General features: G+C 47.5%; 1 pseudogene; it reads right to left on the bottom strand.

Annotated features, from left to right (window-relative positions):
- Positions 1-17,512: 17,512 nt before the first annotated feature.
- On the bottom strand, positions 17,513-17,641 carry LOC112879131 (annotated as a pseudogene).
- Between the last annotated feature and the right edge of the window lie 5,967 nt (positions 17,642-23,608).

The raw sequence follows: 23,608 nt of genomic DNA, 5'->3' as shown, positions 1-23,608 counted from the left end.
TTCGATGTAAGTAAAGTGGAACAAATTTTTGATTTATTGCTGAAAGAAAAACAGTTGAAATTTCCAGAAAGTTACAAACCCCCTACGGCGCAAGATTTGAAGGGAAGATCATATTGCAAATGGCATGATTCTTTTACCCACAGCACAAGCGATTGTAAGGAGCTCCGTCGGCAGATCCAATCGGCTATTGAGCAGGGCCGATTGATCTTGGGACAGACCGCTATGAAAGTCGACACTCAGCCGTTCCCTGGTGTCAATATGGTGGAAAGTAACGATCGGACGGCAAGGCGACAACTCAATTTCGCACTGGGCATCAACATGGCGGGGGTGGCATCACGCCGCCAGATCGAAGATGGAGAGGCCGATTCGAGCAATCGGCCCCAAAATGAAAAGGGTGAATATGTTACAGAAAGACAAGTAAGGTACGTAAGGAATCAACGGCCAACTTCTTCTGATCTTCTCAGGAAGTACGAGTACCAGTACCAGCAGCGCCTCCATCGGGAATCTGAGGAAGAGGAGTATGAGCGCCGGACCGGGAAGCGTTTGAGGAAGCACGAAGAAGCCCGCGATCATTGGCACTGCCCGTTCTTCAGGTACTGTTGGGATTCAGGTATGAGCCGATTGCCTACAATCAGGGATTGCCCAGAGTGTGGACCAAGGGGACCAGAAGCAAGGGATTCGGTTTTCCAGCGGATAAGACCTGCCCCAATCCGGCAAGTGCGGGTTCGGTCACCACAAAAGGAAGATGAAGAAGAAGACAAGTATCATCGTCCTCGTTGGTGCCCCGATGGACTTAGTCGTTCCCACAAGCGCAGGGTTCAGCGGCTGCGTAGCTTGGAGGAGGCTGAAGCTAAGTACATCGAGACTTTAAGGAAGGCACGACCAGATTTGGCAGAACAAGTTCACTATGTGCAGGAAAAGGAGTCGCGCCCGCCTAGGAAGGAATGGCGACCCAAGTCAACGAAAGCCGATAAGAAGGTATCGGCTGATGCACATATGGTCTTTGTGCTTCCTGCAGAGTTCCATGCGAGGCCCCAGGAGGAGCCGTCGGTGGCCCAACTTGATTTGGGACCTCGGCCAGTGATATTCGAGAAGCCGCAAGCTAAGAATTACAAACACCTGAAAGCTTTATATCTTAAGGGGTTTATTAACGGTCAGCCCGTGAATAAGATGTTGGTGGATACGGGAGCGGCGGTTAACATTATGCCATACTCAGTCCTGCGCCGTTTGGGGCGGTCCACCGCAGACTTGATCAAGACCAATGTCACCCTAAGTGATTTTAACGGTCAGACTTCAGAAGCCCAAGGTGTCCTTAGTGTGGATCTCACCATTGGAAACAAAACTGTCCCGACCTCGTTCTTCGTCGTCAACAGCAAGAGCACCTACAATGTTTTACTTGGCAGGGATTGGATCCACACCAACTGTTGCATCCCTTCCACGATGCATCAATGTTTGATCCAATGGGACGGAGACGAGGTGGAAGTGGTCCAGGCAGATGACTCGATCGAAATTTCACATGCGGCCATGAGCATTTGGAATGCGGAAGACCAAGAGCCGATTTCAGGAATAAGCCTGGAAGGGTGTGATCGCATCGAGGCTACAAAAAATGGAGTAAGGCTGGTCTTATCCACCGGCCTCACAGAGTAAAGGAACAGGAGGCAACATGTGGTAGCGGAGTCATAAAGGCCGGTTCTTGCAATCGGCCCCGAAGAATCGAAGTTGTAAATATAAATGCGTTTCGTAGTCGTTATAAAATGGCCAACATTAACAGCCGGCCCTGTTCTTTTTACAAAAACTTGGAAAGTAAGGGGATGTGTGGAACGGCCGATCTTAACGATCGGCCGAGTTTTTTTATGCTGTGTCCTTTCTCCATTTGCAATGTTGATCTAATGGAAGAAGAAGGGAAGTTAGGATATGGTTTCACATCGGCTGATGAACTTGAGGAGATAGACATTGGTCCTGGGGATAAGCCACGACCAACCTTCATAAGTAGGAAGTTACACCCAGCACTACGAGAGCCGATGATAGCATTGCTAAAGGGATATGCCGATTGCTTCGCCTGGGATTACACAGAGATGCCTGGACTGGATAGGAAAATAGTAGAGCATCGGCTTCCCCTCAAGAGTGGGTTTCGACCGTTCCAGCAACGAGCACGACAGATGAAAGCCGAAGTCCTGGTCGAGGTGAAGAAAGAAATAGAAAAGATGCTGGAAGCCGGATTTATCAGGACTTGCAGGTACGCCGAATGGATCTCGAGCGTCGTGCCCGTACAGAAGAAAGATGGCCGATGGAGGGTGTGCGTGGACTTCAGGGATCTTAATAGGGCCACTCCAAAAGACGAATACCCGATGCCCATTGCAGAGACATTAATCAATGCTGCCGCCGGCCACAAGATTTTGAGTTTTATGGATGGTAATGCAGGATATAATCAAATCTTCATGGCCCCTGAAGATATACACAAAACTGCGTTCAGAGTGCCTGGAGCAGTGGGCTTGTTCGAGTACGTGGTTATGACTTTCGGCTTGAAGAATGCTGGTGCTACATATCAGCGGGCTATGAACCATATCTTCCATGATCTGATCGGTAATCTAGTAGAAATTTATATCGACGACGTCGTGGTAAAGTCAGCATCGGTCGAGGGACATTTAGACGACCTGCGGCGGGTTCTGGAACGAACTAGAAAGTTCGGGCTCCGGATGAACCCAAAGAAGTGTGCTTTTGGTGTGTCGGCTGGGCAGTTCCTGGGATTTCTGGTTCATGAAAGAGGGATAGAGATTGGCCTAAAAAGTCAGGAAGCCGTACGCACCATGGTGCCACCCACCACCAAGAAAGAGCTCCAGCAGCTCATTGGTAAGATTAACTTTGTCAGGAGATTTATTTCTAATTTGTCTGGACGGATCGAGCCTTTTATGGAGTTAGTCAAGACTAGAACGACTGACGAGTTCCGCTGGGGGGCAGACCAACAGCGGGCATTTGAAGAAATCAAAGAATATTTGTCGAAACCGCCTGTGCTGGTGCCACCACAACAGGATAGACCGTTTTATATATATCTATCAATGGGCAACACTTCTATTGCTTCAGTGGTGGTACAATTGTATGATGGCAAAGAAAAGGTGATCTTTTATCTCAGCAGAAGATTGTTGGATGCGGAAACAAGGTACCCCGACATGGAAAAATTTTGTTTATGTTTATTCTTTACATGCACCAAGCTTCGCCATATCCTGCTATCGGCTGAAGTGGTCGTCATCTGCAAATCGGATGTCATAAAACATATGTTATCGGCTCCTGTTTTGAAAGGCCGATTGGGGAAGTGGATGTTCGCGTTATCAGAATTTGATATCCGATATCAACCTGCAAAAGCAGTTAAAGGGCAGGCGTTAGCGGATCTTATTGCTGAGAGGGTTAACACCAATATCGCAGCACTTTCTATACGAGCCTGGGCCATGTACTTCGACGGATCAGTTTGTGGGGATGGATGCGGCATCGGCGTCTTACTGGTATCGCCTCGGGGGGCAACGTATTCTTTTTCGATCAGATTACCTGTCGCCTGTACCAACAATCTTGCAGAATATGAGGCGGTACGAAAAGGTATGGAATTGCTTTTAGAGGCCGGAGCTGAAGCAGTGGAAGTTTTTGGGGATTCAAAATTAGTGATTTCCCAGCTTACAGAAGAATACAGGTGCGAAAGCGAGCTGCTGTTCCCAATGTGGGTCCAGTGCCAGGAGCTAATAGCCCAGTTCAGATACATTAATTTCTATTGGATACCCAGGGCTCGGAATGCCGAAGCCAATGATCTAGCACAGTTGGCTTCAGGGTACAAAGCCGATGGGTCAGTTCATCAGGTATACTTTCTGGACCAGGAAGATTGGAGAGCCGATATCTTCAATTACTTGAAGGATTCGGCTCGGGGGGCACCCAAAAGGATACGATACAAAGCTATGAAGTATGTTCTCATAGGGGATGATATGTTCTACAGGACCTTAGAGGGGTTACTGCTTAAGTGTTTGGGGCCAGTTGAGTCCAATCGGCTCCTGCATGAAGTTCATGAAGGAACGTGTGGGACCCATCAATCGGCACACAAAATGAAATGGCTAATTAGGCGATCAGGATATTACTGGCCCACCATGCTTGAAGATTGTTTTAAATACTATAAAGGGTGTCAGGCATGTCAGAGGTTTGGAAAAATCCAGATGGTACCAGCGTCCGTTATGAACCCCATCATTAAACCATGGCCGTTCAGAGGCTGGGGTATGGACATGATCGGCAAAATTAATCCCCCATCTAGCAAGGGTCACCAGTTCATCCTAGCTATCACAGATTATTTTACCAAATGGGTGGAAGCGGTTCCGATGAAGTCAGTGACGTCCAGGGACGTTATTCAGTTTGTCAAAGAGCACGTCATTCACAGATTCGGAATTCCACAGACTATTACAACGGATGGTGGCTCGGTTTTCATTTCAGAAGAATTCAAGAAGTTTGCTGCTGATATGGGAATCAAGCTGATTAGATCATCTCCATATTATGCTCAGGCAAATGGACAGGCCGAAGCGTCCAACCAGAGTCTTATCAAGTTGATCAAAAGGAAGATTGATGAGTACCCTAGACGTTGGCACGAGGTCCTATCAGAAGCACTTTGGGCGTACCACATATCATGTCACGGAGCGACAAAAACTTCTCCTTACCACTTGGTCTATGGGCAGGAGGCCGTGTTGCCGTGGGAGGTTACGGCCGGATCAAGGCGTGTAGAATTCCAGAATGATTTGTCCGCTGAAGAGTATGCTACCCTGATGAGCGACAATGTGGAAGATCTCACGGAACTCAGGCTATGGTCACTAGAGAAAATCAAGGAAAATAAGGCTAAAGTGGCCCGTGCATATAATAAAAAGGTTAAGCCGAAGGAGTTTCAGGTGGGAGATTTGGTTTGGGAAGCAGTATTGCCATTGGGAACTAAAGACGCGGCTTATGGCAAATGGTCTCCAAATTGGCACGGGCCGTACAGGGTCGACCAGGTCCTACCAGGGAATGCGTACATGCTTGAAGAATTGGACGGCGTTAAGTTCCCAGTAGCAGTCAATGGCCAACACCTTAAGAGGTACTTCCCAAGTATGTGGGCTAATGAACAATGAAGCCGATGATACCCATCAGGCCACAAGCCGATGCAACCAGTAAGCTAAGTAGGGGGGCAAAAGCCGAGTCGACGAGGATCGGCGTTGGCAGTATAGGAGACGAAGAAAGAACAATAAGTATTGATCGACCCGATCAGGTTAGAACAGCCGATGCGGTGCCACCGGCTCTAGAATTGTGCTTATGGTAATCAGGCGTCACAGGTTACCAAACAGCCGATGTGCCACCATCGACTTTAGGTTCGCTACATAAAAACACCACAGGTTTACCACACAAACACAAAGTTTATCTCGGACAGGGCTGCAGAAGGAAGGCGTCGATAGCGGCGATAGCATCAAGACGGATGCGGTCAACCTCATCAAGCACTGCTTCGTCCTCTTCGTCTGCCCCCGGCACCACCTGTTTGTTCAAGCTGTTCAGCTGGGCCAAGTCCGTCTTCAGTTCAGTGGTCAGGATTTCTGCCTCCTGCTTGGAACCCGCGATGAGATTCTTCTCCTCTTGGATGCGCTGTTTGGTGGCCTGGACCCTAGCTTCAAGGTCTTCCAATTCTTTCTCCAAGAGGTGGAGCCGACGGGCGGAAGCAGATGTATCGATCTTGGCGTCGAGTGCGGCTTTCTTCTTGTTGATCGACTGACACATTTCGGCGATAATGGTCCTTAAGAGCGATTGGGAACGCCGGGTCTCGATCCTGCGGCGAGCCTCTGCTACTTTCGCTTGAAAGGAAGAAAGGTACCCTGCTGGCAAAAGCTTGACCTGGAGGCTGACAGGGAGCTGGGAGCTAACCTCGTCGAGGATCTACTTGATTGCACTGGAATCCTGGATCAAAGCGGAGATAGGGCCCGACAGAAGATCCTTCACACGGAAAAGTTGATCGGCAGCACTGGTTGGGCCTGAGGAAGAATCATCGGCCTCCAGTATGGTTGACCCAATCGTGGCAGGGTCAAACGCAAGGAGCTCTGAAAGATCCAGGTTCTGAAGGAGAAGAGAGTGAGACAGGCATTACGAAAAAGACCAAAATAGCTACAAAGAGAAGATGTACCTGTCTCGAGAAGGAAGCAGCGATGGCCAACGAAGGGGTGATCGGCTCCCGGGAGGGTGTCCCTTCCGAGGAATGAGCGGTGGCGGTAGAGGCCGCATGGATTGCACCTCCAGAGGGAGGAGCGACAGCCGATGGAGCAGCAGTCGGCTTTACAGAAGCAACAGCCGACGAAACGGCGATCGGCTCCGTTGGGCGTACCTCTCGTGCAGGGGAATCAGCAATAGCCGAGGCAGGGGAGGGTCCTTCCAGACAGGAGTCGACGACCTGCAGACCTAGCGAAGCAGTCGGGGCAGCAGCCGATGCAGAAGGGCCTTCCGAGTCTGTCACACCAGGATTGCAAAGGGTGATCAGGGCCCTGATGGGTACGTCCACGTCCTCCGGCGTCTCCACAGATGAACCTTTCTGATATGGGGGCTCCTCCCCGCTGGAGACTTCTACAACAGCAGGCTGCAGGAAAAGAGAATGTCATTAAAAGGGAGATGAACAAAACCCGATTGCGAAGCGGGAAAAGGGGCCAAACCTGGTTGGCGACTGGAGATGGTGGATTAGGAGAAGACGGCGCGGTCTCCTTCCGGACCTTTCTGACAAGGGTCTTCCTCGTCTTAGCGCAGACACGGGGGGCAGCAGCCTCAGAAAGCCGTTTCCGCTTGGGGGTCAACTTGGCGGTGCTCGGCTGGATCTGCATTATACTCTTTGAGGGAGGGGGTGCATTCCTGCCAAAAAGAACCACGGGAGCGACTGCCCGGAAGCAAAAAAGCGATCCATCCTCGTTTATTGGCTCTGGGCCATCTTCTTGCTGCAGTAGTAAGATGAATTCAGGAGGGATCCAACACAATTTAAAGAAAGAATGCTAGTCCAAAAAGGGGGTACCTCTCCATCGGGGATGTCATATTCAGGGTCGATCTGTTGAAGCATCGGACCCAGAGCTCTGCGGAAAACATGAGTTTTCCACATCGTCCACCATCCATCAAAGTCGACGGCCGAGGAGGTGAAGGTAAAGTTGGCAGGAACAGACAGGGGAAGGTCTGTGAACAGACTGTAGCACCTCTGGGCGGTCAAAGCGTCGGGAAGATCCACCCTGCTGGATGTTAGCAGGTGGAGAAGGAAGTGGGGAGGCACCTGCGCAAGGCCAAATTGCCGGGCTGCTACGACCGGCTGGTAAAACTCATAACCAGGTTTAAGAATCCGGTTAGAGGTGCTCATGCCAACTGGGAGAAGGCAGGGCCGAACCATGATGGAATAAAGATGCCTGGTGTCAGCATCATCGGCAATATCAGCCAAACAGAAGGTAGCTGGGTTCTCAAAGAGCTCGGAGTCGGCATAAGGAAGGAAGTCTGGGTTATCAAGGCCTTTGTAGAAAATTTTGAACCAACGGGAAGCATCTGGAGGATTCAACTTCCCGCCAGGGAGACCGTATAGGGCCTGCCCGAAGCTAGTGCATCTAATTTGTCTCCCACTCAGATCAGGAAAGGAATTACCGACCAAGGAAGGGAAATCAGGATCAGAATTGTGGAAGTAAAGACGAGCCCACAACTGAATGAACCACCATGGGCCACCAGTTCTAATTTTCTTCTGGGTAAGGAGGCTGGAAGTCATCAGATGAAGATAACGGTAGAGTTCCCCTAGAAATAGTCTGCCGAGGCCAACGGGTTGACCCTTGGCCAGTTCATAAGCCAAGGAAAGATAGTTTTTGGTCGGGGCAAGGGAAGGACCACAGAAGAGGAAGTGTTCAAGCCACAGGTTCAGAAAGGCCGTATGCTCCTTTTCCGATACAGGGCCTTTGCTTTTCTGGTGTTGGCTCAGGTATGTGCTCCAGTTAGTGCATTCAGTTTTTGAAGATAATTTGTAAGGGACCACATGGAGGCTGTAAGCAGAAGGGCAGGCTGAAGATATGTTTAGGCCAGTAATCATCACAACATCTAACAGTGTTGGTGCTAATGGGCTATGCCCGAAAAGGAAACAATTCAAGGCATCAGACCAGAAATAGCCGATGGTCTTCAGAAGGTTTTCATCTTTCTCAAGAGGGGAGAGTGATAAAGATAGGGCATCGGCTATTCCAATTGATTCCCATAAGGGCTGGTAGGTGTTCGCTACCCTATTATACCAAGCCATCCAGCCTTCAGGAGGGTTTGGCCAGGCGCGGAGGCTATCCGACCAAAATTCTAGGTCTACATCCTGGCTCACAAAGGGGATCCGGTTGGCCTCACACGAGATCAGATCTACGGGTTTCTCATAGGAGCGAGGTCCAAGGCAAAAGGAATCGGGGGAAGAAGGATGTGGCAAGAAGATATCGGAAGCCTGAAAAACCCCAAAAAAAATCAAGATTGCCGGGGGAAAAGTCATTTAACTGCACGGTAAAAAAATGTGCGGACGCTGTGTTAGATTAATAGGGGTCGGAGTTTACCTTCAGACCAAAGGCGGCGGCGGCGGTACGCGAAGATCCTGCCATCGGAAAACTTGGATCGAAACCTTGGAGAATGAATCTAGGGTTGGTGGCGCAAGATCGAGTGTGTGTCTCAAGGACTAGGGGAGATCTTGCGGCTAGGGTTTGCGAGCAAAAAGGGGATCGGAATCGGCCTACAGAGGATTGCGCTGGATTGACTGGCAGAAGGTAAAGTAAATTGAAGAGCGGTTTCAAATCCGGGGTGGTATACCCTAAGGCCGATGCGATGCCATCGGCTCTTGAATAAGTTGTTGTGCATAATAAGAGGGGTTAATACAAAAGCAGATTGCATTCATAGCAGGGCAGTAAGAACAAAAGAGGAGCTAACTACTCCTGGAGATAACCTAACAGGGGTACTACAATCTACCACCAGTGCACATCAGAGGCTTTGCGGCGCTTGGACGGTGGAGCGATGCTGGCGCCGCCGCTGCTGCTACTGTCGCGGCCATCATCGTCAGCGTCGTTCCCGTCACTGCCACTGGTGAAGCTGTCATTATCGTCGGTTCCTCCGCGGCTATCGGAAGTGTCATCCGATGACCTGTCAAAGAGAAAACTACCTGCCATCGGATCTTCTTCGGAGGAGAGGGAATCGGATTCTTCCTCTGAGAGAGAAAGGTCTTCTCCCCAAAGGGCATCATCTTCTTCTTCCTCCAGCTCGGCTCCGAGGAGGAGCGCGAGATCCTCGTCGTCAGTCAGAGATTCGTCGTCTTCAGACTGGTAATAGAAGTCCCACTCCACTGCGTCCCAATGCAGGGGAGCACGGACCTCATAAGCGGCGATTGGGTTATATTCTGGAGTGGGTTCTCGTGTTGTTTCGGACTCGTAAGAGATAACGGAGGAAGCAGAGGAAGAAGAGGTCATGGCAAAGGAAGGGGGAAGGAGTCGACGATGGTCGTGAGAGAAAGTGGTTGAAGAAGGTGTTGGAAACAAGTTTATAAAGCCAACGAGTGGATGAAATGAATCGGCACCGTAACGGTTCCCTAGGAGGCCGATGCAGAGCAGTCACGTCCATCGGAAGTCGAAAGGGCACGGTTGTACGAATCGGAAGACGAAGGGTCAAGGCAGTGATGATTTCGGAATTACCATTACCGAAACCAGGGGGCATGTGTTATCGCCATATTTTGACCAGGCCAGAGGTGGGCTATTGAGCAAGATGGGCTTAGAAGGCAGTCGTGACAAGGCTTGCGAATTGGGCCCGTGTGCAAGATGGAGGCCATAAGGCCGCGTAAATTAGGAATAAGCAGTTAAGATTTGTGTCGTGTTAGGTTAGGGTTAGTTAAAGAGAACAAGTCTACGGACTATAAATATGTACCGTGAATAAACAAGAAACAGAATCAATCATCATCAACTCTTGGCGTATCGCCACCCCTGTTTTAGGGTTCTTCATCGGGTAAGCGCCACGCGACCCCGATCACGTCTTGCGTGATCGGGGTAGCGTCACCCTTGCTCGTTCGCTTATACGTTGCTCGTGCTGAAGCCTTGTAGATGGCGAGTAGCGTTATTTATCCTAGCATGCGTTGAGTAATCTTTTCTTTTGGTGCTTTCATTGTGCTTTATGTGTTGCTCTCACATGTCTGATCATCGTACCCGTTCGTGAGTATGTTTGTTTATCTTGTTTCGTAGTTGTCAGTAGATCCAATCTGTTATGGCTGGTTTCTATGCATTTAGAAGCTTGGTTCAATATGTGCACGATTAGGCCTTGCAAACGAGTTGAATGATCCGATAGTATGCTCTGTATCGGCTTTTGCTTGAATAGAGGTTGTTTGGGGATCGGCTTTCAGTTGTTCTCTTGCTCTCTGTTTAGATCGTTTTGTCGATGCTTTTGTGTATCTGTTAGGCTCAATTACGTGTAGGATGTTCCGATCGTGTAGTGAGGGCTTAGTTGTTGTGGATTGGATTAGATTGTTATTTATGAAGCAAGTTTTATTTAAATATATATATATATATACGTACCAGTTTCTATATTGCCTGTTCCAAAGATCCGATCCGGTATTGACGCAATCGGCTCTTCACAGCCGATGCCGGGGAGGAGATAATGAGCCGATTACGGCTCGGGTTAACCTTTACACATGTCTGTGCACGCAGGAGTTTGACACGTCATACCTTCCTAATCGGGTGTAGGATCAGGTGGCACGCCTAGCGATTCTCAGCCAGGGCGCGCGCCAGATCACTGGGCCGTTGACCGAGGGACCGGGGCCCACCAGCCGTCCCGGAAGCCTCCCGGCTCCTCGTGTTGCCTGTCGCTGCCCGCCGGCGGGTTTTGACCGACAACAATATGTAATACGAATATAAATAGATGAAGATTGAAACCTGGATGGGAATATTGATCCTCATTGCTCCATGTCAATATATCCTTCGGGAAAGAACATGATTTTCCATCCACTTTTTCTTTATCCTCTGTTATTTTCCAAAATAAATTATGAGGTTCCAATCCAGCTCTACCCACCCTCCACCTATTACTAGAGTGGCCCTAGGTGTAGGCACTACAAAAAAATCTGTTAATCCATGACGATTAAATTTCGTCATAGATCACTCATAAAACAGTATCTATGACGATCTCAAATTTCATCATGTATTGAGCGTCACATATTACACCGCATGATGTTTTTTACAAAATCACTACATATTAATGTAATCCATGATGTTTTTAAACCATCATAGAATGGTCCTATGCCCGTGCGGCCCAACCTAAACCCATCATCTGCGACCAAATTAAACATCACGGATTCGATTGCCATATCACTCATAGCTAACATGGAGGAGGATGTGGATGAGGACTGATGAGTGATGACGTGGAGATGATGTGGATAGCATTGATGACATAGCAGATGATGTGTTAGATTACATGGCAATTGATGACGTGCAAATGTGTACAAATAAGTTTCAATGCCGAAAGTTATCACAACTTGGCTGTTGTTGCGGTGGTAAGTCAGTCGCTCTTTTGATCTGGGGTCAGCTCTATCACGTTTCTATTAATATAAATAATTTATAACGTCTAAATCAGCCAGAGGTGCAGATGTAGCCCAGCGGTAAGACACTGCTGGCATCTCTTGGAGGTAAGCTTTCGACTCCTCCCCCTCTCATTTTTATTCTTATGTAGACTTTTGGAGCTAATGTTGGTTTCTCATACGAAGAGCCAAGTCTCAGGTTTGAGTCTACCCAGCGCTTTTTTTTCCTTTTTAGCGTCAGAAATACCAGGCTGACTCATATAAATAGAACTATTACCAATAGCTAACACAAACAAACACATGGTGAAATGGTAAGGTATCTGCGACTCATCTCTCTATCTTTGTTATTTTTTTCTTAATTTTTTCGGTTTGCTGAGTTTTTTCATCACCACTTTTTTTCAGTGAATGGCCACTTGGCCAGTAACCACCACGGGAGGAACTGGGCTAAAGCCCAGCGCAATGTTGAGGGGCCAAAAAATGGTTTTTTCAGAAAAAATAATAACAGTATTTTTCTATGCAATAGAAATTGAGAAAGATAAGAAAACTGAATTTCAGTTTGAACAAAATATTATGTAGCACCTTGGATGCATATGTAAACCCAGTACCTTAGGTTGACTAGTGGGCCCATGCTGGCAATTTTGTATTTCTCTCTATCACAAGTGTGGTTAATGATGATATCAAATCCGTGACGATTTTTATTTTCACTCTATGATGGTTAGTGCAGGTTTGTCACAGAATTTGGGCCCAAATTTGAGCCCAGATGGGCCATTAGCAGATCCGTGATGAAAAATTAAAATGTCATCGAAAATTCATCATGGATTAATAGATTTTTTGTAGTGAGGACTGCTATCACCCGCTCCTACTCTCAAGAACGATAGTGGTGCTCACACACCATAAGCCACCTCCCACAAAACTACTACTGGAGTCCTAGATATCCTAGAAATATGGTACCAATAAAATTAACAAAGAGAATAATGGAAAGTTATACCTTCTATAGGATCCATATATAGAACAAGATATAAATTTATGAAGATCTAAATCTAGAAGGAAATATTGATCCTCATTGCTCAATGTCACCAGTCTCTAGGCTGTTGGATTATGCCACAAGTTAACCTCCATTGTCCTTTTCTTGGTCCTATGTTTTTTTTCCAAAGAAACTAAATGGTTCCAACCTCACTCAACCCTCCTCCACGTGTTGCCATCACAATCCTCTAGGTGTAGGAGGACTGGCATCTGCTCCTCTCTTTCTCTCTCCAATGATAGCAATGGTGGTGCATCGTACCTGTATGCCAGCTTGCACCAAACCACTACTCGAGTCGTAGATATCATAGACATTATGGTATCAATAAAATTAACAAAGAGAGAAGAAAAGGTAACATTTTCTATAGGATCTATACATGATACAAGATATAATTGTCCAAAGACTAAAACCTATATGGAAATCTTGATCCTTGTTGCTCCATCAACATATGAAAATGCAAAGTCCCCTACGGTTTTAGGCCTTCCCTAGGATGAACTAATCAGTACAAGGGAAATTTTATATCCCTATGACCAAATTAAAAAGTCCTAGGGGAAGAAAACATCCCCAACAGTTTTTGGTTAGTTTCTAGGGAAGAACCAGGAGGTTCCCTAGAAGTGGTAGTAAACTGTAGGGAAACAATTTCCCATCCTGCGTCTTCACCACGCGCCGTCGTCAAAATTTTGGTTTTGAGCCCCCTGCATCAAGAGCTTTTCCAGGACCCTCCTCCCAAAACCAATTCACTCTTCTTTCTTTCCCAAAGTTATCCTTCCTTCCCCAAGACCTGCTGCCTCGCTGCTCAGGTCACCCTCCCCTTCAGTGCGCCAGCCTTGCCCATGTATAGCAGTTGCCTGGGTGATGGCTGCCGGCGAGTTTGACCGCGTCGGCAAAGGATGGAGCCATGCACGGAGCCGGAGGGTCGTGGGACTGGGTGCCCCACAGCATCAAGGATGCTAGAAGGGTGGGTCGCTATCTAGTGGAGCCTGGACTAAAGCAAGTGAAGGTGAGAGTGTAAAAATTATGGAAGCATTATATCCTCATTAGAGTCTGCGTTGCGTGTTTATATAGTCCGGGAATAACTCCCGGCGTGGTGTTTACAAACTCTTACGTAACAACCTTTGCCAATCCTATTTCATACATACAAGGACTCTAGACATCCAGATTATCTACAACAACTACAACAAAGGTTTGTTACAGACAGAGAGAACTCAATTACAACTTCACGCTCAAGCTTTATCTTTAATACTCCTCCTCAATCACAACTTTCCTAAGTTGAGATTGTTCTTGAATTCCTCTAACTACCGCGTAGGAAGCGATTTGGTGAATTCGTCAGCTACCTAATCATATGTCAACACAAACTGAATTTGCAGCAGACCCTGTGCAACTCTTTCTCTTACAAAGTGAAAAACAACCTCAATGTGTTTAGTTCTTGCATGAAACACAGGGTTGGCCGATAGGTATGTAGCACCCAGGTTATCACACCATAGCCGTGCAGTTTGGGAGCTTTGACTCCCAGCTCTTTCAACAAAGTTTGCAACCACATAATTTCTGCGGTGGCATTGGCCATAGATTTATACTCAGCTTCAGTACTCGACCTGGAAATTGTAGCTTGCTTTCTTGCTCTCCAAGATATCAAGTTAGAACTAAAGAATATTGCAAAACCTCCAGTGGATCGCCTGTCATAAGAATATCCAGCCCAATCCACATCCGAGAATGAGCTCACAAGTGCAGAGACTGATCTTTGGATTTTAAGTCCTGTATTGATCATGTACCTCAAGTATCTTAGGATCCTTTTTACAGCCGTCCGATGGAGAGTTGTAGGCATATGCAAATACTGACACACTTTATTAACAGCGAACGAAATATCAGAATGCGTCAAGGTCAAATATTGCAAAGCACCAACTATACTTCGATATTGCGTAGCATCTGCAGGACCAAGCATATCTCCTTCATGAGCCGAGAGCTTTTCTATAGTTGATAGTGGAGTATTAACCAGATTACAACTAACTATACCCACACGCTTGAGGTGGTCAGATGCATATTTCTCTTGAGTTAGAATAATTCCTTCTTTGATCTTCTTAACTTCGATACCCAGAAAATAATGTAGCTCTCCAAAATCCTTGAGTGCAAAATTTGACTTGAGATTATTCAACAATACTACCGTGGCCTTCTGAGATGAGCTTGCTACAATGATGTCATCAACATAGACCAATAAGAATATGATTACTCCTCCTTTATTGAAGAAGAACATAGAAATATCACCTTTTGACAGTGTGAAACCAAGAGCTTGTAGCTTCAAACTGAGACGAGAATATCAAGCTCTAGGTGCCTACTTCAAACCATATAGAGCTTTATCCAGTTTGCAAACATAATTGGTTTTATCTTTCTCAATATACCAAGGAGGTTGTCTCATGAACACTTCTTCTTCAAGAACACCATGAAGAAACGCATTATGTATATCAAGCTGTCGAAGACTCCACCCTTGCAAGACTACAATAGATAGTACAAGTCGAATAGTGGCAGCTTGGACTATGGGACTAAATGTATCCTCGTAATCAATCCCATATCTCTGTTTGAAACCTTTCGCAACAAGTCTAGCCTTGTACCTATCAATTGTACCATAAGCTTTCCTTTTGATTTTATAAACCCATTTGCAGTCAATTATATTTCAGTTTGATTGTGGAGGGACAAGATGCCATGTCTTATTCTTTTCCAAAGCTAAAATTTCTTCATCCATTGCTCGTTTCCAATTGCTGTTACCAAAAGCATCATCTATATTGGTAGGTTCTTTTGCTGTAGCAAGACATCCATATCCATACCTGATCGTGCCATCAGTATAGCGTTTGGGTTTGTGAATCCCTGCTTGGGCTCGCGTCCTCGGCCCCAAGATTCCAGGTGGTGCAGGTTCTACAGCATTGTCCACAATGGGAGGCACCACATCTGATCCGGCCTCGATGACAGGAGCTGGTGCAGATCCCCCCCGTGCATTCGAGGGTGGTGATTGCACCACAGGAGACCGAGGCGGGGACGTGGTCGGAGATGCTGTCGGAAGCTGATCCGACTGCACAGGCATGGCATCCCCGAATTCATCGAGCACAGTCGGGGTAGAGGCAGCTGCTAATCCCAGAGCTGCTACGCCTGGATTTGGCATAGGGACAGCAGGGGGATCAGCTTTGAGACCTGCGCCATGCTCTTCCTGCATAAAATCACTGAGAACACCTCCATCTGGATCAGATACAATGTTTGGATTATTAACCATATTAGGCGAATGCACTGTTGAACCCCTAATGCATGTAGAAGGATTAGCAAGATGGGATGGAAGGAGAAGAATTTTGGTCTGTTGGCGTGCTCCTGCATTTGCATGTAGTTCCGAGAAGGGAAAAATTTCTTCATTAAAGACAACATCCCTTGAGATGTATACACAGCCAATGAACATGTCAAGGCATTTAAATCCTTTGTGCAGGTTACTATACCCAAGGAACGCATATCTTTTTGACCGAAATTCCAACTTTCTAGCATTATAGGGGTGCAGATTTGGCCAATAGGCACACCCAAAGACTCTGAGCATGGGGTAGTTGGGCTGTTCATGAAAGAGTTTTTCTAGTGGAGTAGAGTATTGAATGAGTTTACTAGAGGTGCGATTGATGAGGTAAGTAGCGGCTAAGAAGGCTTCATCTCAAAATTTGAGAGGCATTGAAGCATGAGCAAGCAAAGATAAACCAACTTTAACAATATGTCTATGCTTTCGCTCAGCAGCCCCGTTTTGTTGGTGCGCATGCGGATAGGAAACATGATGAGCGATGCCGACTTGCTTAAAGAAAGAATTAAGTTTTTCATACTCTCCACCCTAGTCAGTTTGCATGGCAAGGATTTTTTGATCAAATTGACGCTCAACAAGAGTTTGGAATTCCTGAAATTTCTCAAACACTTTTGATTTATACTTGAGAAGATAAATCCATGTAAACTTACTAAAGTCATCAATGAAGCTTACATAATATTTCTTCCGCCCAACTGAATCAGGAGTAGGACCCCAAACATCAGAGTGAACTAGTTCTAAAGGAACTCGAGATACACTAGATGATGTGGGATATGAAATTTGATGACTCTTAGCTTGTTGATATGCATCACACACTGACTCTTTTCTAGACTCACTAGAACATGGAAGTTTATTCTCACTAATGACTCTTTGAATGATAGGGAAAGCTAGATGACCCAATCTACTATGCCACAGGGTAGCAGATGGCTTGACGGCGCTCAAGGCTTCTTTGTTTGATTCAGGAAGAGGGTAAAGGCCGCCTCTACATTCACTTTCCAAAATAGTTTTCCTCGTGGCTTGATCCTTAATCAAGAAAAATTAGGATGAAACTCAATGAAGGCATGATTGTCTTTCGTAAGGCGGGGCACAGAAACTAGATTCTTGTTTGCCTTAGGAACATGAAGGACATTATTCAAATGCAAATTGCAATTAGGGATACGAACAGTAGTATGGCCAATATGATTAATATTCATACCTACACAGCTTGCGGTGCGAATCTGATCGTTGCCGTTGTACTTGTCGTGGATGTTGAGCTTTTCGAGGTCGCTTGTAACATGGTCGGTGGCGCCGGAATCAGTGTACCAATTTGTGTCGACTCCGTAGGCGTACGAGTTTGTTGCAGCATTGATGTGCTTCTCATCAAGGACGTAGTCCTCGTTGAAGCAGTGCCAGCAACGCTCAGCGCTATGCCCCTCTTTGTAGCACACGTGGCACCGTCCTTGAAAGCGTTTCCTTTGTCCACCATTGTTAGATTGGCTGTTAGAACAGCCTCTTCCTCCATTGCCACGTCCACGGCCATTGTTGCACTCGCGGCCATTGTTGCCGCGTTGATTGTTGCCACCGCATCCTCCACGAGATGCAGAGTTCACGGACAAAGATGATGAACAATGGCCTCCATGTAGCAGCTCAAGCCTGGGCAAGAAGCTCTGTAACCGATTGGATCAGTTCTAGCAATAGTAGCAGTCTGTAGAGGAAGATAATCTGCATCAATGCTGTTAAGGATATAACTGACCAATTCTTCATCACCAAGGGGTTTCCCGACGGCTGCCATCTCATCTGCAAGCGCCTTCATCTTGCTCATGAATTCAGTAGCAGGCATGTTACCCTTCTTCAATGTCACCAGCGAGATACGCATGTTCACTGACCACGCCCTCGTCTGCGATGAGTAGATTTCTCCTACCACTGACCATAGTTCGGCCGCAGTTGTCACCGTAGCGATTTGTGCCATGACCTCCTGTGTCATGGTGGTGAGCAAATAGCCCGGTACTTGCTGATCAAGAGCCACTCACGTAGCATAGTCAGGGTTAGGGCTCTTGACGGTCTTCTCAGCAATCTTGATGTCGATCTCCTTGGCTGGTGCAGTGTTGTCGCCATTGAGGTGCCCCTCCAATTGGGCACCACGGATCGTTGGCATCACTTGTGCTTTCCAAAGAACAAGATTGTTCTTGAAAAGTTTCTTGATGATCGGCAAGCCGAGCAGCGATGAAGGAGCTTGCGACGATGAGGCGGAGGACGACATGCTGATGTATTTTCAAAGGTTGGCTCTGATACCATGTAAAAATTATGAAAGCGTTATATCCTCGTTAGAGGCCGCGTTGCGTGTTTATATAGTCTAGTTTGGGAATAACTCCCAGCGTGGTGTTTACAAACTCTTACATAACAACCTTTGCCGATCCTATTTCATACATACAAGGATTCTAGACATCCAGATTATCTACAACAGCTGCAGCAAAAGTTTATTACAGATAGATAGAACTCAATTATAACTTCATGCTCAAGCTTTATCTCTAATAGAGAGTATGCGAGACCTTTTCTTTCTTGTGTCTCTTCCGTTAGATTTGCTTCTTGCTAAAACAACTTTATTGTTTTCTTTTGCTCAGATCTATTGTTTGCTTTTGCTCAGATCTGAAATCTGAAGGCAAGTAGCGCTCGATTAGTGGTACTAGTATCTAGATCTGCTATTGTTCAGTACACTTGTGAGATGAGAAACTGATTTATTGTTTTAGTTCTATCTTTGCATTTTTTTTTCTTGCCATGATGTATTATTCAGTACACTTCGTCAGTGATGCTGTCAATGGAAGCTTGCAAGCTGCAACCATGGTGACTTGTGTTGTTGTGGTGCTTTGTGGATCGATGTAGAGGATGGAGAAGATAGAGAGACATAATATTTTCTTTTTGCAGTTCTTGCATAGTTAGTAAATAAAGATGTAGAATAATCATTTGTAATAAATCTTGATGTAAGGTTTTCAATCCAATAAAATTCATTTGATTCTTTATCTGATTGCAATGTTTATGTATATAACAGTGAAAGTAATAAATACATAAAATGTAATATATGGTGGAAAAGTTATTATCACTAAAACTAAGAAAAAGAATGATAAGGAAGGAAAGCAATTTTTAATGCAGGATAGGCCTTCCACGTGGGCAACGCTCCCTACCATTCAGAATCCTAGGGAAAGAATGGTTCCCTACGGTTTTCCAATAAAACAGTAGGGCAAAATTTCTTTTCTATCAAATTTATCCCTACGGGTCGTCCCTACTAATTTTTCTAGGAAAACAAATTTCCTAGAGTTATTTGCCTTTTTTCTAGGAACTTTAAGTTGCAAGGAAACTTGTGGATTCTAGTAGTATTGGATCATGCCACGGCTTGATCTCCACAGTTCATTCCTTTATCATATGCTATTTTTTCAAATAAATTATGAGTTTCTAAACTGATGTTCCCTCCCTCCACTTATCGCTGCCGCTGCCATCCACGTGTTGAGAAGTACTGGCACCCACGCTTCTCCACAACAATAGTGCCTTTATGGTCAAAGGTTTATCAAACCAAACGAATAGCCATATAATAAGTTATAAATAAAATCAAAGGGAGTGCGAGGTAGCACAGGAGGAGCAACAATTATGGATCCAATGTTAATCTTATCTTTATTATTTTTAAAGCACATAAGTTTCTACCAGAAATTTTAGTTTAGTCCAACAGTATCCTAAACAGGTGGATCCTAAGCGTGTATATTGTAATCTAAATAGACTCTAATACAATCCTACATCTCACTACGAACTACGCATGCCCCTACTATTATAAACATCTATGTACTCATTCTATTTTGGTGGATCTTAATAAGATTGGTGAAATTATCATAAGCATCTCAATCCTGCATTTCACTTTTATCTCTTATATCGCGCAATTGTTTTCTACTAGTTTTGTGTTAAAAAAAATTTCTACTAGTTTTGCTATTTATTAGGAACAGCAGTCAATCCGACTGCCAACTGCGATTCAGCGAATCCGACTGCTTGTTTCATTATTACAGCAACTAAACCCTCCCACAATTTCCAGCTGGACTTCCCGATTTGATCACAGAAAGAAATTAAATCCGCGTGCGCCCAGTCGGACTCGCCTCCTCCCTCACGCCTCAATATAAAGAACCGCCGCCCCGCGCGCGACCTCCTGCACGCGTGAATCCTAGCAAATCTCTCGCCCTAGCTAAGCAAATCGCGTGCCCTAGCCGGCGCACGGTGCGACGGAGGCAGCTGAGCTCGGTGCGATGGCGGCGGCGTGTGTGGCGGGACTCCCGCCGGGCCTCCTCTTCGCCCCCGAGGACGAGGTGGCGGTGGAGCACTACCTCCTTCCTCGCCTCCTGGGCTGGCAGCTCCCGGTCGACGGCCTCATCCTCGACGACGATCCGCTGAGCGCGCCGCCGCGGGAGCTCCTCGAGAGGAATGGGCGCGGGGGGGAAGCCTTCTTCTTCGCGGAGGGGCAGGCGATGTGCGGGAAGGGCACGCGGCAGAAGCGGACCTGCGCGGGCGGCGGCTGGTGGGAGGGCCAGAAGACGTGCGCGGAAGGCGACAAGCTGCGCGTCCCCGGCGGCGGCCGCGGCAGGGAGGCCGCGTGGCGGAAGAAAGCGCTCAACTTCCACTGCGGCGGCGCGGGCAGGAAGGGAAGCACGGGATGGGTGATGCACGAGTACGCGGTCACCGCCCCGGAGGATCTGGCCCGGTCTCCGCTCAGGCTCTACCACATCCGCCTCAGCGGCTACGGGAGGAAGCAGAGCGGTGCCATGGAGGTGCCGCGCGCGCTCGGTCTCCCGCCGGGCTTCCTCTTCGCTCCCGAGGACGGCGACGTCGTCGCGTGTTACCTCCTTCCCCGCGTCCTGGGCCAGCCCCTCCCGCTGGACGGCCTCATCCTCGACGACGACCCGCGGAGCGCGCCGCCGTGGGAGCTTCTCGAGCGGAACGGGCGCAGGGAAGACGCCTTCTTCTTCGCGCTGGGCCAGGTGAAGAGCAGCAAGGGCTCGCGGCAGAAGCGCACCTGCGTGGGCGGCGGGTTCTGGAACGGGGAGAGGACCTGCGTCGACGGCGAGAAGCTGCTCATCCCCGGCCTCGCCGGCGCGGAGGTGATGGAGTGGCGGAAGAGAGCGCTCAGCTTCCAGCACGCCGGCGACAAGGGCAGCACCGGGTGGGTGATGCACGAGTACGCGATCACCGCCCCGGACCACCTGGCCGAGTCGCAGCTCAGGCTCTTCCGCATACGCTTCAGCGGCCACGGGAAGAAGAGAAAGAGGGCAGAAGCAGATCCGTCCGCCGATGAATCAGCAGCTCCGACCGCGGCCCGGCGCCGTGTGGCAGAGGATGATACTCTGCTCGGCATGCTCATGCCGTCATCGGATCCCATCTGTTCTTCGGTGGTGCTGGCAGACCAGGCTGATGGCAATGGCGTCAATGGGGCAGAACTCCACGCAGCGCCGGCGACAGTTTCTGCGGGCCAGGACCTCACCTCTGGCATGGATACGTCCTGGGATGGCTTTCTGGAGAACTTCGACATCGACGAGCTCCTGCGTTCAATTGGAGACCTGCCCTCACCCAGCCCGGGCGTCTTGCCGGCGGTGACGGATCTTGGAGCGTATCTGGACGCCGATGCTGAGGTCTCAAGCTTCTTCACCCAGACGGCGGCGGCGGCGGCGGCACCACCTTATGCTGGCTTTGGCGCCGGTCTTGTGGCACCCTCTGCTCCTGGTATGCATCACGGCTGCACGGACCCGGCGGATTCCTTCTTCTTCCCCGAGCCCAACCAATCCTATGCAGCCTGTTAGTCCTGCTGACCCAGCACACGGGGAGTCGAAGGAGATGACATCAATTATGTAGAATGTAGATGGTGGAGAAGATGGCTACAAGGATCAGCAAGGATGAACTGAAATCGTTCTGCGGCGTGTTCACGGAGAGGACTGACCAAGTGGTTCTTGTCTAGCACAAAGAAGTTGTGCATGCTTCATATTGGCTTGCTTGTGGTTAAAGATGTCGTAACCTTATGAGAATGCCGATGCAACCTTTGGACCTTGTAATTTTGTTGTCTCGGTAGCATTGTTTGCGTATGACCGAATTTCTGAATTTCTGTTTGTTCAGCTTCACAGAACCTTCGTTTCTTCAGCTTTCTGTGCATTTCTAACTCGATCCGGTTGACCGATTCCATCTGTGCGTTGCTGACAAATCTGAGAAGCATCGAAGAACATTCCCTAACGGCCACATCCAGGGCCAAGGAGCACATCACCCCATCAGTCCATCTCCTCGACTCGCACAAGCAGTCATCCCTCCATTTCTTCTGCTCGAGCGCCATCATCCACACTCCACAGCCGCATGCTCCCTGACCTAACTTTCGAAGAAGCAGCCAGAGTGCCAGGCTTCACGGTTGGTTACCTCGCAGCAGCGTTTCGTCGAACAGGTTGCCGGCGCCGAGCCGCACCGCGACGGGTCGCGCCGGGGAAATGCAGGCACCCGCACCCGGTTGGCGGTCGCGACCAGAAGCGGAAGATGTCAGGTGGGCGAAGGGTGCGCCCTCCAATGGTGTGCAGGCGGCGGCCCCGGGGCTGGCCGTAATCCAGCTGCAGATGGTCCCCCGGCGGCCTCGGCGGCGCGCAACGGCACGGGCGCCACACCACAAGGCAGAGCAGAGAATGCAGCATAGTTTGTGGCACCCGTCGTTGCGTGGGAGTGGGATGAACCCCGTCTCGCTGACGTGTGGACCAGCCAACAGAAACTTCCTCGAGTAAGTGATGGGTCAGCTATGAGCCCAATGACACTGACAGGTGGCTGAACAGGCGGGTTGAGGAATATCGATGTTGTGAAGAAAAGATTTTAGAGAACAAAGACCTGCTTGTGATTCTGAAGACGTAGTAATATATATGCTTTTGTAAGCTACCTTGTGTATTTTAATTATTGGATTTCATTTGATACTAGTATTTTAACCAATAACGTTACTCTAAAACTTGCAGGCACATTAGACTGAAAGTATTTGCATATCCGACTATCTTGTTTATTGGCTTGTGCCCTAATGTGATAGGTTATTTTTTTTCTCCCTTTAGCCTTGGAGCACATGAAAAGTCGTGTTGTTGTGTGGGAGAGATTGTAAGAGCTCATTGTACTTTTCTCTCATTTCCATAAGACTATATATTGATATGAAAACCTTTACAGACTCTTACCAACCTACCTTCATTTAATTTGCTTGTCACCAATAGTTCATTGTAGCAACTTTGACTTTCATTTTTTTTAAAAAAGGCTTTTGGATACTAAAATATATAAACAAAGTATATATATTGCATAACAAAATATATAATATGGAACATTGAAGTATCTAAAAAAGTTTATGTATAAAAAACATGTGGTCAAATTTGATGATACAGCTGACTAGTGGTTTCATGTGAATAACATCGGACGATAATATTGCGCATATATACACTACTAATCCACTGCTATTTCTGTTGCAAGCGGCTGACAGACTTGCAAGGTCCACTAGTAGTTCATTAAAAACTTAAAAGTCGTGCAGCATAAACAAGGTAACATCTTCATAGTTCAACAGACAACAAAAGGCACACGACCTGTCCTCTGGTAGACATTAACCAATACAGACGACCATCTTCAGTTATACCTGCCTAGCGAGTTCGCACACCAAAAGACTGCTTGCTTTGCAGATCCAGCGTCTCATTAACCCAAGTAGAAGGTTGAGATCTTGTGA

This window comes from Panicum hallii, chromosome 1 (assembly GCF_002211085.1).
Source record: "Panicum hallii strain FIL2 chromosome 1, PHallii_v3.1, whole genome shotgun sequence".
Taxonomy (NCBI): domain Eukaryota; kingdom Viridiplantae; phylum Streptophyta; class Magnoliopsida; order Poales; family Poaceae; genus Panicum; species Panicum hallii.
The sequence above is the reverse complement of the archived record's forward strand: the minus strand, read 5'-3'. Positions and strand labels throughout refer to the sequence as shown.